The 16,781-nt window shown below is 36.2% G+C and overlaps 1 protein-coding gene across 2 annotated transcripts in view; it reads right to left on the minus strand.

The window, feature by feature from the left end:
- The window catches only part of LOC137386986 (forkhead box protein P1-like), a 100,372-nt gene extending 84,091 nt beyond the window's left edge, over positions 1–16,281 (minus strand). For both annotated transcript variants that reach the window (XM_068073243.1, XM_068073245.1), the window contains exons 1-2: positions 16,072–16,281; positions 338–381 (exon numbers count right to left, since the gene is read on the minus strand). The gene's annotated coding sequence lies outside the window, so the exon portion shown is untranslated. The remainder of the gene's footprint in view (positions 1–337; positions 382–16,071) is intronic.
- Positions 16,282–16,781: the final 500 nt, after the last annotated feature.

Consider the following 16,781-nt stretch of genomic DNA (forward strand, 5'->3'; position numbering starts at 1 on the left):
TGTATTGAAGACCCTATATACTCATGTATAAGTCGAGTTTGTGAGAAACACTAAGCAAACTAGCAAAATAGTTGACCGAAATGGAAATGAATGACAAAAAATGTAGCGCAAGTGCCCTTGTATAAAGGCCCTTGTATAAAACAATGTGACACCTAAAGCATGTGCCCTTGTATAAAACAATGTGACACCTAAAGCATGTGCCCTTGTATAAAACAATGTGACACCTAAAGTCGATGTCATTAGAAGCATATAGGCCTATAATATTGATGAGAGCATGCATGGGAGGAAACATCAGTCTGCGTGTAGTCATGGTTAAGCCTATTAACTTGCTACGTACCACAAGGAGATAAGATGACACTTCAGTTCACACCTGCCATATTCCTGAAAAAAAAATACAAACCTTAGAATTTCACAGAGAAGTTTTTAGGACACAAAGAAAGAAAATTTGTGTATTTTGAATAAATTTCATAAAAATTCAAAATTGGTAGTAAAGTAACAGTTTAATCTTAACATATGAGTTTATCTTGTTAGCAAAAATTTACCACGAAGGAATTATTCATGAATATTTACTAATATTGCGAGAGAAAAATTGAAAAGCTTGCGTTTAAGAATGTTGATAAAAATAAATACTATCCTTTTGTCTGCACCCTGAAATAATACTGTGTAGCTCTATGACATAGAGACATCCTCCCAGCACGCAGCGTGTCTATCTATATGTATGTAAACAGTGTAAGAGGAGAATACGCAATGCCTGCTGGGTAGGATACATTTCAGCTAACCATTGTTGGAGCTCTGTTGGTAAACAGCCTTCATAGAAATGCAGGCTAGTAAATATTTAGATAGTCAACAGCGCCAAACAGCCGTTGCATCGCAAACATAAACAGTCTTCCTAAAGATCAACCCTATAGTCGTGATCACGACCAAAGGCAGTGTTTAAATACCTGTGAATATAAATCAGTGATTTCATTTTGATCGGCCTAGGAAAATATTATTCTACAGCATTCTATCTAGCCAATGTTTGCAAAGAGACATGACGAGGGAATCTAGTCCTCATGGTGATAGTTTGCATATTAACATATTAACACATTTACTGTGGTCCTACTCTAATATATATATATATATATATATAAACCTAAAAGTTTATTTGTTGATCTGTCGTGTTAGATTCGGCAATCTATTTTTCTATACACTTATTAATGTGTACATGTTTACTCACTATCCCAGTCTATCAGCTATCCTCAAGAGACAGCAAACAAGGCAATTTTAACCACAGAGTTGTGATTTCACCAAGCCTTGTCCTCATTTTATGTGTTTCTCTATACTATTTCAGCATTTGTGTATTTGGTTTATAATCGGAAGTATGATTCATTAGCAATTGGCAGCAACACTTTTTTTATTTTTTGGACGACCTGAAGCATTTATCTTGTGCACCTTAAGCTGGTAACTTGTGTTTTACACTTATCATATTCGCCAGTATTCCTAAAGTAAACTAAAGTCATCAGAAAGCACGATCAAGAATATTGATCACGTTATATCACAGCCAGGACAATTCTTATTGCATTTCCTGAGAGGATGTAACAAGGTAATACTTTTTACTTTAATATCATTATTATACAGAATGCCTTTTTTATTTGTTATTATTCATATAGTTAATGCTTTGTTTTCAGATGCCTTTTTTAAGTATACCTATGCGCATTTCTGCTTTATATCTGTTATATACTCATTTATATCAATTCATAATTTGTTATTAACGTTTTATCTGCTACATATTATTGGGAGTTTTATTATACATCTTCTATGCTCTCACTTGCTATCAAATTTGCTGTTACTTCTTTTATTATTTACTCTTCATTTAATTTCATTTTAGATTCACGATATATCGGTATATGCATATATACATGTATATCAAATAAACATACCATTGGCACACAACTAACAACCGATAATCAGTGGATCTCAAATCTATTGGGAAGTGCAATACAGTCGTATGTCCAGCTATAGCCATAAAATACGCACGCTTGCATAGCTCGTATGTCCAGCTATAGCCATAAAATATGCACGCTTGCATCGCTAGCTAGTATTAGAAACTAAAATTGAATTGAACTCTCAAGCACCAGTTTTTCACACGGGCACACTAATCGCTACACCACGCGGCTGCCTTGCCATATTTTGCAATAATTGCGGACATACTTATTACATCTGCAAATTTTTTAGGGCACACGGGACTGTTAGTGTACGAAAAAAAAGTTATACTTCCAAAATATCAAAGAGTTTAAGGTACAAAAATTTGATTAAAACATTTTTATTTGAATGAGTTTTAAATGTCAGCCATTTATCGACACTAAATGCACTATCCGATGACAAATCCCGAATGGAAAGAGCGTTTTTGTATGCTTTGTTATTAAAGTATTTATAACAAAGAACTCACTCCACATGTTTATAGAACTATGACTCTATCTGATATGTGACAGCATATGGTAGAACAGTAATACAACTGTCATATGTCTTTCACACAACCACTGAGCATGACCAACATTTCATTGATCTTTCATGCTAAAATCTTTTATGCTAAAAAATCTTCATTGCTAATATACAACATTGGTCCTTGGCTCTTCAACAAGAGCAACAAGTGATTTCATGACGTTCCATAGCAGGCATTGATGGGTGCTGATGTCATACATCTAGTGGTCACTCAAAAGCTGTGTCGAGGTCGGCAGCACAGGAGGTCGGCAGCACAGGATGGTGACTTTAAAAATTTTACATTTTATTTTGCTCCTTTATTCTTAGTTTTATCAAAACATTTATTACTAGTCTAGCGACTCGCGCATCTGTAAGTGAACCGTCAAGTTTATCGCTCTGCGACATTACAGCTACATTTCAGAAGCGATCGGCTCAACTCATAAAGGACTCATTTTTTCCAGGAGAAATAAATGCTCTCCCAACCGAATCCTCTTTACGATTGAATAACAACAATTGTGCTGAGCGAATATTCTATCCATCTTTGTTAGGAAATCAGTCGATAGCCATAGCTTTACCGAGCTTCTAACGCTTCATGCTGTTTTCTAGCACATTTGTGACATGGATTGTAGTTCATCGTCAACTAGCAAAAAAAGCTGTAATGCAAACTATTTTATTTCTAAATTTAAATGATAAAATTTCCATAGAAACACCGGCTACTAGCAACTATTAAAATCACTTAGTGCTGCCTAAATAACAATATTTGACAAAAGGGGACTATGTGAGCACAGTACGAAAGCAGATGGATTATTGGAGAACAGTACAACAGCAGATGCAATAGCGCATAAGTTTACCATGCTAAACAATTTAAGGTGCAGAGAATAGCTATGGTTATGGAATTCCAAAATATTTGTACATTGCATACAACAAACCATTATACAACAGCAAGATAGTCCTTAAAATTGTAGGACCTATACTATAATACTCAGGTATTAGTTGTATACTATAATACTCAGGTATTATAGTATACAATTTCATATCTTAGTATCTTGCAAATTCAAAGTTTCTTTGTGTATACCTAATCTCTTCTTCCAGGTCTGTTTACAAGTGACACAAATTTATGCAGACAGAATTCAGGTCTATAATTTGTTCCCGGCTAACGCATTTCTATAACCAAAAGTTCATTTTTTATAATATTGCAAAAACATGAAACAATATGAGTATTAGATATACTAAAGAGAATAAAAAATGGTAGTTTGTGATTGGTTAATCAAGACAGAAAACTGCACGAGTAAACGAATCTAAGTGTTGCAATGCTAGGACATTCGTATCATCTATGGCCCCAAGTGTAGCTTGTTCGTCAAGATGTGACAAAAAACCACAAAAGAAACTTCCTCATGCAGTCGACCAATCATAAGGCGACTATTATTGATATTTTTATGCCATAAGTAGCTGCACTAAATTTGTCATCGTATTGGAAAATATTAATTACATGTTAAAAAGAGAAGCGACTCCACATTCACGTTAAGATATCCTGTTTATTCATTGTAACTCATGAACGAGAACAGTGAAAGCTGTTCAAGGCAAGGTCAATAGCCAAGGCTGCAACAACACGCAGCTCCGAGCTCAGAGAGCTCGCTAGGTACACGACTGCGTGTAAGCTCTCAAATCAGTATTGATTTTATTCAAAGGGCCTGTGTAATTCTATTAGATGGAATGTATATGGACTTGTTTTTCATATGTTTATGTTTAGCCATTGTACGGGCGATAGTCTGTGGGCCAGATATTTGTACAAACAAAATAGGATAAGACTGATAACAGAGGCCAGGTTTTGCATAACTAGCTTAGAGACGGGCGGTCGCTAGAGCGTGCCCGTAAAGTAAAGAAGAAAGCTTTGAAAAGGTAATCGGAAGCCAGAGCTAAGCCAGTCAGTGTTTAATATTTGGTTACACCGCCTAGTCCAGTCTCTCCCTCAGCATCATCTGTCAAGCTGCTAATAGATTGTATGCAATGCATTTACAGCTCAACAGCCCCACAGTTACTGGCTAATATAGTCCTAACGACCTTCTGTCTAGCGAATCGCTCCTCGCTACTTACTAGCTCATATGAAGCCATGATTTTAACCTCAGCTAGGTGTGAGCGAGACAGGAGCAAATGAAAAAACAGTTTGAGGAACACCAACACAAAAGTCAGATATTAGACATAGGCCCACAACAGGCAGAGGATATTAGACATAGGCCCACAACAGTCAGAGGATATTAGACATAGGCCCACAACAGTCAGAGGATATTAGACATAGGCCCACAACAGTCAGAGGATATTAGACATAGGCCCACAAAAGTCAGAGGATATTAGACATAGGCCCACAACAGTCCGAGGATATTAGACATAGGCCCACAACAGTCAGAGGATATTAGACATAAGGCCACAACAGTCCGATGATATTAGACATAGGCCCATAACAGTCAGAGGATATTAGACGTCTGACATAGACATAGGAGGCCAACAAGTAGATAATAGTAAATTGAATTGAGGTGTTTTTCAAACTAGAAACATCTTGGGCCTAACATTAAGATGTTGCCCAAACCTGTTTGTCCGCAGACTATGTACAAACAGTCTGTCGTGTATCCCATTAGTCTGGCTGGCTATAATTCGACCAATAGGTGTAATGAATTGTCAAAGTGCACTGATCAATCAGCATACGATGCTAGTTTTAGAGAAATTATATAATCTTCCAAATGCTTTGATTATGATTTTGCTGAATCCAAATGACCTTTACCTTTACCACATATTTGAACTACATATCCATAAAAGATGGCAAGAGCTACCTCAAAAGACATGAAAGAATAGTGCCTTACTTGACCATTGCTAAAAGGTCAAGTAACCAACTTGGGTAACTTTAGTAACCAACTAAAACCATTACATGGGCATTGCTAAAAGAGGGAATCAAAAAGTTCGGGGGCACTCAGCAATGCCCCGATAGTTACTGAGATGTTGAATTAGGACGTTAGACTAGGCTAGCGCGACCATTTCTAAAACAGCAATTGGACAGTCCCAAATTAATAGGGACTTGGGGACAAGTTTTGAGAAACCATAAGGCGAGTTGTGCAAGACGACTTGAAACTTGGAATATTTTGACATGATGGGTGGCTCTGTCAATTGGTTCAGTTTTTGTGTGTGCTGCTCATCAGATTGGTGAGATATTTGGGTGGATACTATTGTTTTTGCTCATAACTACGTGGAACTTTGTTGTTTTTTTGTGTGTGTAGACTACGGCCCGGTCTCGGCTTCTGCAATATCCCACTAAAGGACACCTGTGAGCTGAGATGTCTTCAGATAAAGTGCTTTATGAAAAAAACCAAGCAATGTAGAACAAAATCTAGGGTTGAATAATATAAGTAATATAATAATATAAGTAATATAATAATATAAGTAATATAATAATATAAGTAATATAATAATATAAGTAACATAATAACATAAGTAATATAATAATATAAGTAACATAATAATATAAGTAATATAATAATATAAGTAATATCGTGAAAAAGTGGACTAGAACATAAAAATTTTAAATAATAAAGCGATGTAGATGTCTCACCATTATTTTATCGAACTCTAAATCATAGAGTATATTCGTTTAATTTTATGTTTGAATGGCTTTTTTGATTAAATTTTAAACTGGTATCATTAAGCCTAGAGTAAGCAATACTCACAGCGAATGCAAACAATGAGATTTAAAAAATGAATCATGCAAACGGTTGAAGCGTATGTCTCTTTCCGATGTTACAATGTAGGAGTCACCAGAAGAACTGCACCTACAATCCACGCAGTCTCATCATTCAGCCAAGAGTCTATAGTGAAGTTCAAACATAAGAATATTACATAAACTAGAGTGTTAGTAAGTCTATGGAAAGCTTTTATAATGATGCACTCACAAGTAACAAAAATGGTAAAAAATAGAAGAACACAACTCCCCGAGTAGTTTCACTCACAGGATAAGTATACACTTGGTGAGGTAATGGCTAGAGCTAAGTGTAGCGATAAAGAACTGTAACCACGCTCTCTGGTTCGATGTATAGATAAGTCAATAGGCATAGCGAGCAATGTAAATTGTTTACTAGCCACGAGGCTAATGTGATTAGAGTGGGAGAAGTACTGAGCGGAGAAAGGAAAAAGGCCTCTAAACCTCTTGTTGTCTGGTAGACAATCGCTTCTCTAATTAGGTAATACACAAGGCTTACTAGACTCGACGTAATAGACGGCGGTTTTGCTGTCCTCCATCACGATTTTCATTTGATTATCTGGGGAGAAAATAATTGCTAGTCAATAAACTAGCACTCGCTCTAAGATAAGAGTTACTTTTATTGCTTTGAGGGCTGTAGACAGAAAGACAGGCGCAAAATACTTAGGCAGAAAAGCTATGTTTATACACACATATATCCACTGTCCACTCTTGGTCCGGCAGGCTATTTTGAGAACAGATTTTGCCACAGGGATAATAGAAAAACCATGGGGGAACATTTAAGCTAAGCTCCGTATTTAACTTATATCAATATGATAACCACCGTGAAGGTATGTTGACACACACAACCTGTCATTGGTAGAAAAAAAGAAATCTATGGCACTGAAATGACAAACGGCAAACATTTGATCAATTTCCTTTGCCAGATTCTGTCAGCTGAAGAAATGCTGCCCATGCATTTTTCACACTCAGCCAGGGAATGCGCTAATCAAATTACAGCCAAAGGAATAGGTGGTGTTTAGGCGCTCAAAGGAAATAACAGCGAGTTATTGCAAACCTGACGAGTTATTGCAAACTCGACATATTTAAAATAGTGTAAACTAAGCATGCTCATCGTAAGGTTGGTCTTCCACAATGATCATACTTGCACTAAACCATCTGATATTTTACATGAGGATACTAGAGGTAGACTTGTTCACATTTAGTCGCACATTTCCATGGCTCATATGCGACGGGTTTCAGGTTACACCGTTGGAACGGTGAAATTCGTGCAGAAACAGAACAAGAAGAAGCAGTCACGCCTAGCCTGTTTTTGACAAATATCATTGCAGAGGTGAAGTTATCTTTTCAATGCACATTACATTACTATGGCAATAGAGGAAACAACTCCCACATGGTACATATTTCGGCGCTTTTATCATTATATGGAATGTAGCTATTTTATGTAAACTAGTAACATGTTTGATTAATAATACAAACCATGTTTACATAGAATATTCAAAGTTTCTGAAAAAATACTGTTAAAAGATTAGCCGGCCAAGGCTTGGTGTGATATCTTGATATAGAAAAGGCCACCAAAGCCAAAATTGGCTCTGATTTAAAAAGAGTTGTTGATAGTGCCATACTCTTTCTGGTTAGCAGCTATTATTTTACAATAGTCAGCAGCATGACAATAACAACCACTTTTTATTTACTATTATTATTATGTTATTTAGTGCCTGACAGATAATTTAGTTTCATTACATAGTTTTATATAATGAATTTGTGTAATGGTGTTTGTAATTAGCTGGAGTACTTATCAAACTGTTGGGCTGTGCCATAAATCAAACCAAACTCTGTGTATTTTTATATCGACGCACGACTAGCTTGAAATATGAAGTAAATATTGAAATGGATGACTTGGTACATAGAAGCAGAACTGCAGATGGTTCCCAGCCTTGTCGCGTCTCACCGTAGCCATTAGATATTGAAAGTAGGACAGTTTAATGTTTGTTGGTCATATTTATTAGGCTGGTTTAGTTAAGTTTATTGTTTGTTACTAACACTCTAGCTATATACACAAAGCATTGTTTACAAAGTTAAGATAAACACATGGACTGCAGGCAAATAAACCATAGCCTAGAAATCTACTAAGTATCAATAAGTGGACATGACGGGTGAACACCTGTGATTGCTAAGATAAACGAAACGCGCGTCAAACATTGATATCAACATCGGAACTTCACTAATCTTATTGCAAAGCAAAAGGAGTAGAAGGAGGGTAACATATAACTGCTTCATTTATTGTCATTAGCCCCGTAATCGTCTCTCCATGACATTCTTCATCAGTCAACCGTGCCATTGCAGCTACGGGATGAGCTTTCATGGCTCCTTAGCCATTGTTTACTGAGAGAAGACAACAAAAACAAGCTATGCTTCATCAGCCCGTATGTGTTTATCGTTAAAATATTTCATGCCGATCGTGTGACAGCGAAATGAAACTCAACCCTACTGTAGCCTAAACATACCTACAGGTATCCATCAGGACCTGAGCGATAGCTGTGTGCTGCGTTTCTTCAAGATGTTCGTGGTTAAGAGCACATTAATCTTTTATTTAGTTTTTAATGATTTTATGATTGTTACACATATAAACAACAGAAGAGTCTCTAGGAGGGCACACAACTGTTCAACGGGAAACAATGAGAGGCCAGAGAATGAGTTAGTGGAAATCTTAGTTGCTTCAAGTTAAAGTTAGTATTTATCTTTAGACTTTTACATCTGCAGTATGTATATCGTAAGACCTCTATTTGAACACCACCTCTATTTGAACGCCACCTCCATTTGACCGCCACGTTGACAATCTTTGATCTTTACCCACAATATCAAGTGATCAGTAGTGAATTGTTCACCAAATCGTATTAATAATCAATCGTTTACATCAATAATAATAAACCCTCTCGTTGTCCAACTCCATAGCCACCTTTAAAAGCAACACCATACAAATAAGTAATTACTGTCTCAGGCTAATAGTAGTTCCTTCTTTAACGCGGTCTTGATACTTCAAAGTACATGTACATGTATGAAAAAAATGATTTACATTTGCAATGATAGATGAATGACTAGTTTTAGGCCGAAGGTTACGTTCAGCGAGCAAAACTTTTATGAGTAGCAGTTATGCTAAATGCAACACGTAAAAGTTGCCCCCCCAGAAATTGTTTGGACGTTGATACTGACTTGTTCAGCAATGCAAAAGAAGAGTTGAGGTCAGAAGATAGCTTATTGATCAACGTTCGCAACTCCTCTTCTATTGCACATAAAAATCTATTTTTTGCTGCAAACTGTAGCAATCATACCAATGAGTGCAATGAACTTCAATGCAACATTGGTAAATATATATATATAAAATAAAAATGTGTTTTTAAATTTACAATGAAATAAAAATTGAGAGCTTCAACAAATTGCATAGCAGGACCCAGGCTATAATATCATCGCGTGTTAACCCTTTGAACCCTGGCCACTTTTGTCAATGCGGTTCGGTAACCCTGGGCAATTTGTCTAACAATCCGAAGTTTTTGAACTTATACTAAATATATCTAAATTTTCTCATAATTTAATGATATTTGGCAAAATACTAGTAAAATAGTTGGGCATCCCACAGCAAACCTCAACATACAGAAAAAACAGTATTACACCATCATAAACTATATAAAAGTTGACAATAATAATACTTTAATTTTAATAATCAGAAACAAGGTTCGTACGATTTTAAAAACTCATAAAAATATTTACATTAGTATTATATTTTTCGAACACATGTTAATCCTCATTTTTTGACTCAAAATATACTGGAAAATTATGGTTAGTATCATAAAACTCATCTGCATCACAATCATTTATGACCTACCAACGAACGAGTCGTATCAATTGTTTCGCAATATCGTTCTAATAAATTTTTTTATTATAACGAAGGAAGTAGATCAAGATATTTGAAAACTGTTACAAAATACAAATGGAAGTAAAATTTCCGGTTTTACATCCTGTACAAGAATTAATTTGATTGGTTTCGCTCTTAAAAAATCGAAAACATTAAAGGTTACGATACAATACCGAAAATCACAGAAATTGATAGCGAAATAGCAAAAAAATGCAACAGATCAGTTACATCGGAAATTGTGTGAAAAAAATAGAAACAGCAATGGTACGTTTACTTCACATCTTTGAAGAAGAATCTTCCTCCAAAACCATTTAGGGTAACTCGACTGGAGGAGTTGTGTCCCTAGAAAATCTCTTCGGTAGAGGCGACGTCCTCCCAGATGGCTCTTTTGTGTAAAGAATTTATGACGCGAAACTTCTCTCTTTGTTTGAGAACCTTTTGAAAGTGGCTCATTATAATGTTGTGAAACGTATAAACATGCTGTTTCTGGATCTGTTCCAAACGTTTAATTCCAATGCGCATGCTCCAGTTTGGTCGAGAATCGAATTTATGGTCGAGATCTGAGACGAACAATTCTCAAATGTTTTGGTCGAAAATCGAGTTGGTCGAGAACCGAAGGTTCCACTGTATACTGTCTGAGTATTAAAAAGGCGAAACAGTATCCCATTCATGCTTTTAAAATCAGATAAATAACACGAAATAAAACAATAACATGAAACACTTTTGGTATGATGTAATATATTATTTTAAATATTTTATGGTAGCTCTACAGATGTAATAATATATATTTTTGGGTTTTATTGAGTTTTTTTAAACAATTGTTCGCAAAAGTGTTGCCAATTTGTTTGAGATATACTCGCAAACCCAACATACACGCATAAATAAGGTGAAAGGAGAGAAAAATGTGTCGCAAATGGTGTCTTTAGGTTTGAAAAAACCAAAATATTTAGAATGAACAGAACGGGTGCAGAGGGGTCCAGTTTTATTTCCTAATGGCATAAACAGAACTTATCAAGAAATAAATATTTTCCTTTAACTAGGTAAGGGAAAATATTTTAGGGTAAACTACAGCAGTAGGGTAAACCGCGACAGTAGGGTAAACTGCGGCTGTAGGGTAAACTGCGGTAGTAGGGTAAACTGTGGTAGTAGGGTAAACTGCGGCTGTAGGGTAAACTGTGGCAGTAGGGTAAACAGCAGTAGTAGGGTAAACTGTGGCAGTAAAGTAAACTGTAGTAGTAGGGTAAACTGTGGTAGTAGGGTCAACTGTGGTAGTAGGGTAAACTGCGGCTGTAGGGTAAACTGGTGAATGATAGAAGATATCATAATAGGTCTCTATCACCAGAATATCCAGTAAATTCATTCAGTATAACAAACTTTAAAACAACCTCAAAAGACTCAGTAGGTACTATTATAGTAAAGCATTACAGTAATCAGGATAGGTAGAGAACCAGATGTGACCTCAAGTTTATTAGCTTGTAAACCTACTTGGGTGTTGCATGACGGTCAATTGTAATTTATTAAATTCTATAACATAGAATTGCCAATTGCATGAGGACTCGACTGCAGCTCTATCATTGATCACTTCTATAAAGCATGGAGACAAAATAATTGTCATTACAGAATATCACAAGAGTAGCTTTGTAGCTGATACAGTTAAGAATGCGCATGAGCCTGACATATACGTATATTACGAGAGAACATTGACACCTACCAGCAGGTGCTTGCAAACCAGCACGCAGTGCGTTGCAAGTCTTGGGGATTAATAAACATTAACACTTAGTCAAGTGCAACTCGCTTATGGAGGAAAACTGTGAGCCATATATTATGAAGGCGTCGAGCAGAACTCGATTCACCCTCAGATTGTCTGTTTCTTGACCTTCCCAGGCCCGGCCAAAAGCAAACCTTAGCTCCTTTTTTTCTTTAGTCTGAGTACCACATTATCTCACAAACCCTTAATAAGCTTACACACACATTTACTTCTGTGATTTTGTAATTATGCAATACAGCTGCCGGTATCACCTCATGCTGGGTTAAATTAATGGCTTTGGTGTTATTTACAAGTCGCTTCTCTTGTCAGCTGTAACAATATGTGAAGGTCAGCGGCCTTCTCTAACTCTGATTTAAGGCTGCTATCGGCATGCCCTAGTACTACACTTGAGAGCAAAACATTCTACAGATGTTTATTTGAAGCAATAACAGCGCTGGTGGTGCCATTCCTGGTGATGACAGATAGTAACAGCAACAGATATTGTGTTGAGGTTTCTCAGAATTACAAACAGTCTAGCAGCTCCTGTTCAAAGCATACCCAACTATACAGCATACCAACTATACAGCTTATTCAACTCTAGACTTTGCTAAACTTAGAGCTATTTATTCAACTCTAGACTTTGCTAAACTTAGAGTTATTTACAATATAGACTCGAGATCATTACTTGATGAACATTGTATTTAGAGTAAAATCTTGCTTCTACCTCGCAGCCAAGGTAGAGCGGCTAGAGGCTATAGAGAGCAAACTCTATATACATTTTCATTTAAAGGTACACTCGCAACAAAATTCACATTACAGTTATTTGGCACCAAAATATTTGCCATGTTTTACTCTGCTGTATTTTAGGCGCAAAATATTTGGACATGTGATTACACACTCTTAAAAGCTCAAAAACGAAACGAACAGTTCACCGCAGCGATCACAAAAACGCCGTAGGTCGGAATCCTTTTCCGAAAGGGCTCAAATGGGATGTAGATGAACAAGATGGCTTCTGTTTACGCTTTTATGCAACCTTATTCGTATATTTTCACAAATATACTTCACGCATTCAATAAAACCATGTCTATTGTCCTTACGCGTCTATTTCATCATTATCGTAATGCTGTCACTTTGAGCACTGACATCTCAAAACCTACCGTAAAAAGTCGTCTAATATTTTAACCTTAGCTCGAAGGAGTGCATATCATCCTCTGATAAATATGACGAGCCTGTTGGTCAATAGTCGAAAAATGCTGCAGAAATTATCCGCGCTATTTGGCAGGAAGTATGGGTAACATGATCGGATTACGACTAGACGATTAGACCAAGCCGAAACTGTAAAGTAGCGAGCATCTATATTTGACACGGGCTTTTTGGTAAAACCCGAAGTGTTTGTCATAAACTAGTGCTACGAGACGTTTTATATTGAGCCTTTTATTGGCCTTCCAATTCACGTGGTAACATCACGTGTCAAAACAATAACCAAAATGTTTGAGAGCGTCATCAAAATAGATTCCAAACAACAGCGTTTTCGTGATGGCTGTGGTGAACTGTTCGTTTTTGAGCTTTTTAATAGATTGTATTCACATTTCCACATATTTTGCACGTACAACGCAGCAGAGTAAGACATGGTGAATCTTTCGATACCAAATAACTGTAATGTGAATTTTGTTGCAAATCGTCCTTTAAGGAGAAACATCTAGATTAGTCCATGGCATAGCCTTCAAAGTAAAACATGGGTCATAACCTGAATAACTTTGGGGTTCTTACATAATCTGTGTTTCATTAAATATATGATGTCATCTGATTGCTGCAGTTGACCTCTCATATTCTCTATAGGATCTCCTGCTAAAGAGGAAATGCTCTCCTCTCGGTATGACTAATAGTAACGTATTCTGCCTAAAATGTCTAGTAGCACAATCTGGTTCTTTTTGTCTCGGATAACGCCTTTCACTCATGGATAAGGTGCAGATGACCAAATTTGACACGCTCTACATGATCTGTAATTTTGACAGATACTCAACAAAAACTTATCTGTTAAACAAATCTGACGGCCATTGTGTGATCATTTTGTACCAGCACAAGAACAGCCATTATTGCTCAAGTTATTCAATAATAAAAGCTAAAAAAGCATTCCACATGAAAACTACATTCAGACATAAAACATTAGTTATAAGCTAGAGGGGTGAAACGCTAATGGGTAGTCCATGTCATGAAAAATAAAAAACCACATTCAGGGAAAAGTGAACTATATACCCAATGGACTCATAAACAAATAAAAAGCTAACAAAGCAAATGAACACCTACATTTTTAAAATGATCTCTGCATTTAGATGTGTTAATTTTAACAGAAAACGAGATAAATCAAGATAAAACGATTCTAAATATACAAGCCTTAAATTATTGACTGTCTTCTAGACAAACAGAAACCAATATAAAGTGATTTTTTTATAAAAAGAGAAAGCATTTATATATTAAAAAAGAGAAAGCATTTACGGATAAAAGATAGTTTTCAGAACTGCACTAACTAATTAGGGCTAGAACACAGATGTAGTCAGGACACAGATGAGCGGCATAACTGAAGGCAGCATTGAAGACTAGAATGTTGACAGTTTAGTCAGTACTGCATTATCTGGTTTGCATGAGTAGGTTGGACATAAAAGGCCTCTTGTTTACTAGCCTGAGAAAGAAGTAATCAGGCCTAATAACTGTGTATGCAGCGTGTGCGTGTTCATTGTTTCAGCATGAAGGCTCTTGATTAGCTGGTCAGAAGCAGTAAACAGTGCGAGAACAGGCTCAGTAATCAATACCTCCAGTCTTTCCACTTCCCTAGACATGCTCAATCGGGATCAAACAAATGATTGTTTTCCTGCCGTCCACTGAGAGTCTACACTATTTCAATAGCGGCAGCAAGCCAAAGTGCACTGCCACAATGGATCTCAGTGAAAATAAAAATCTCAAACAATTCAGCTATTTTTTATATGGTAAATGGAGAAGACTCTATCTCATGACCAGGAGAGTTGATGATATTGACTGTGTTTATGTGCAAGGTATTCTAAAGTCTAAAATTAATTTGGCGTGAAAACTAGATTGTAATAAGACAAAATCTCATTGCTTAGGATATAGATTTAAATTGTTGTCCTTTTAGAGTAGATATTGCTGATACACCAGTTTGTCAATTCTGTAATTTAGACTAATTGTGAGATCCCTGTGATCGAAAAGGTCCGCATTAATATATAGCATATTAAAAAAGTTGAGAGCTTGACTCGTTCATAATCAACATTTCAAACATCCAAGAGGTGTCAGCAGCATCTTCAAAAGAGTTTTTGACTAATGCTAGCTATAACCTTCCCATACTGCACCAACTAGGACGTATGCATTTGCACATATGGAGTCAACAGTCTGAAACGCATAGATGTACATTCACTTTTTAAAATGTTTGTTCTATTTAAACTTACACATCTTATCCTATTATTATAAAATGCCATATTTGTTTTTTGTATCTACATTGTATAAACAATAAAGGCTGCATAATCTAACATAAGGCTTTTTATCTGTACTCCTTGCTCTATCCCGACTGAATCTTGTCAAGGAAGACAAATCCCCATTGTTATTATTCCAGTTACGCTTGAGCGATCTAGAGCATCTAACAATATTCATGCTGTCATGTTGGTAAATTAGCATTCACAGCTGGCGCGCAATGGTAATATAAAGTATACTAGATGGGTTCAATGCGTCTTCATCAGCAGTAGGTTCCAAAAAGTATGCCGTGAAAGCCGTCTGGCAAATAGTGTAGTAATTGTATAGCTCCAAATTAGCAACTCGGAAACCCTTAAAACTGCAAGTTTTGAAAGCTTGACGACACACGCCTCAAAATCTAAGAGAACAGAAAAGTATCCATAGCAGTCGAACGGAGGATACCGCAGGTCTAGGATGACGCATGCTAATTTTTGGGTCCAACCAAAAAAATCATCAGGCTGTAATGCAAAATAATCAACTGATCTAAAAAATCAGCAATTAATATACACACGAGAAAATAACTTGAATACCAGTCGTAATTAACAAATATCTAGCATGCAATGGAGATTTACGCTAATAAAAAGGGCATGCATACTAAGCTGCTATAAGATACATGTTATTTCTATTTTGGGTAATGCATCTTTCTTATTTATTTCTTATATTTACGTACGAGTTATTGGCTGCTCTTACCTTCTCGACTGTCGCATGAATTATTTCCACTCAGTCGGTGTACACCACAGCGTGTTGTCGAAACAAATAATCAACATAAGAAAGCTAGCGTCTCTCTTCCCTTAAGAAGCGCTTTTTACTAAAGCATTCAAGCTAATGAAAATCTTTTGCAGAAATAGTAAGATTATTGGCACCGCTGTTTACTACTTCCTTTCCGTCTCACCGTCACTCCATTCGTCCCGAAGCTTACAATAGAGGCCGTAGTACTTGAATGTATACAAATACTAGCTGACTACGCATCTAAACTTTTTAATAAACAACTACTGAATGAAAAATAATTTTGCTAAATTGTAAAATAAAGCTAGACCTATTTTAACATACAATAATTAATGTAAATTTTTGTACAATTATTTATAACTAGCCAAATAACATTATTGAAAATTATCGCGTACGAATACGCAGTATCCGTATTTACGTTCCAGCAAATCCTTGTGTCGTCGTTTTCGTGTAACAATAAATGTATTATGTAGCTATACTCAAAGAATTAGTTTATAGTAAGTTATAAATATACATTATAAAAAAATATTATGCACTATTTAGAAGCACTCTGTATATCATTTTGCAAAGCCAACTCAATAAAAGTAACAATACTAAACGTATTGAACGCGTATTAAAGTGAAAGCGTGAGCGTGGTCATGGCGTGTGAACTATTTGCAAAACCGGTTAGGTAG

Source organism: Watersipora subatra, chromosome 2 (genome assembly GCF_963576615.1).
Source record: "Watersipora subatra chromosome 2, tzWatSuba1.1, whole genome shotgun sequence".
NCBI lineage: Eukaryota > Metazoa > Bryozoa > Gymnolaemata > Cheilostomatida > Watersiporidae > Watersipora > Watersipora subatra.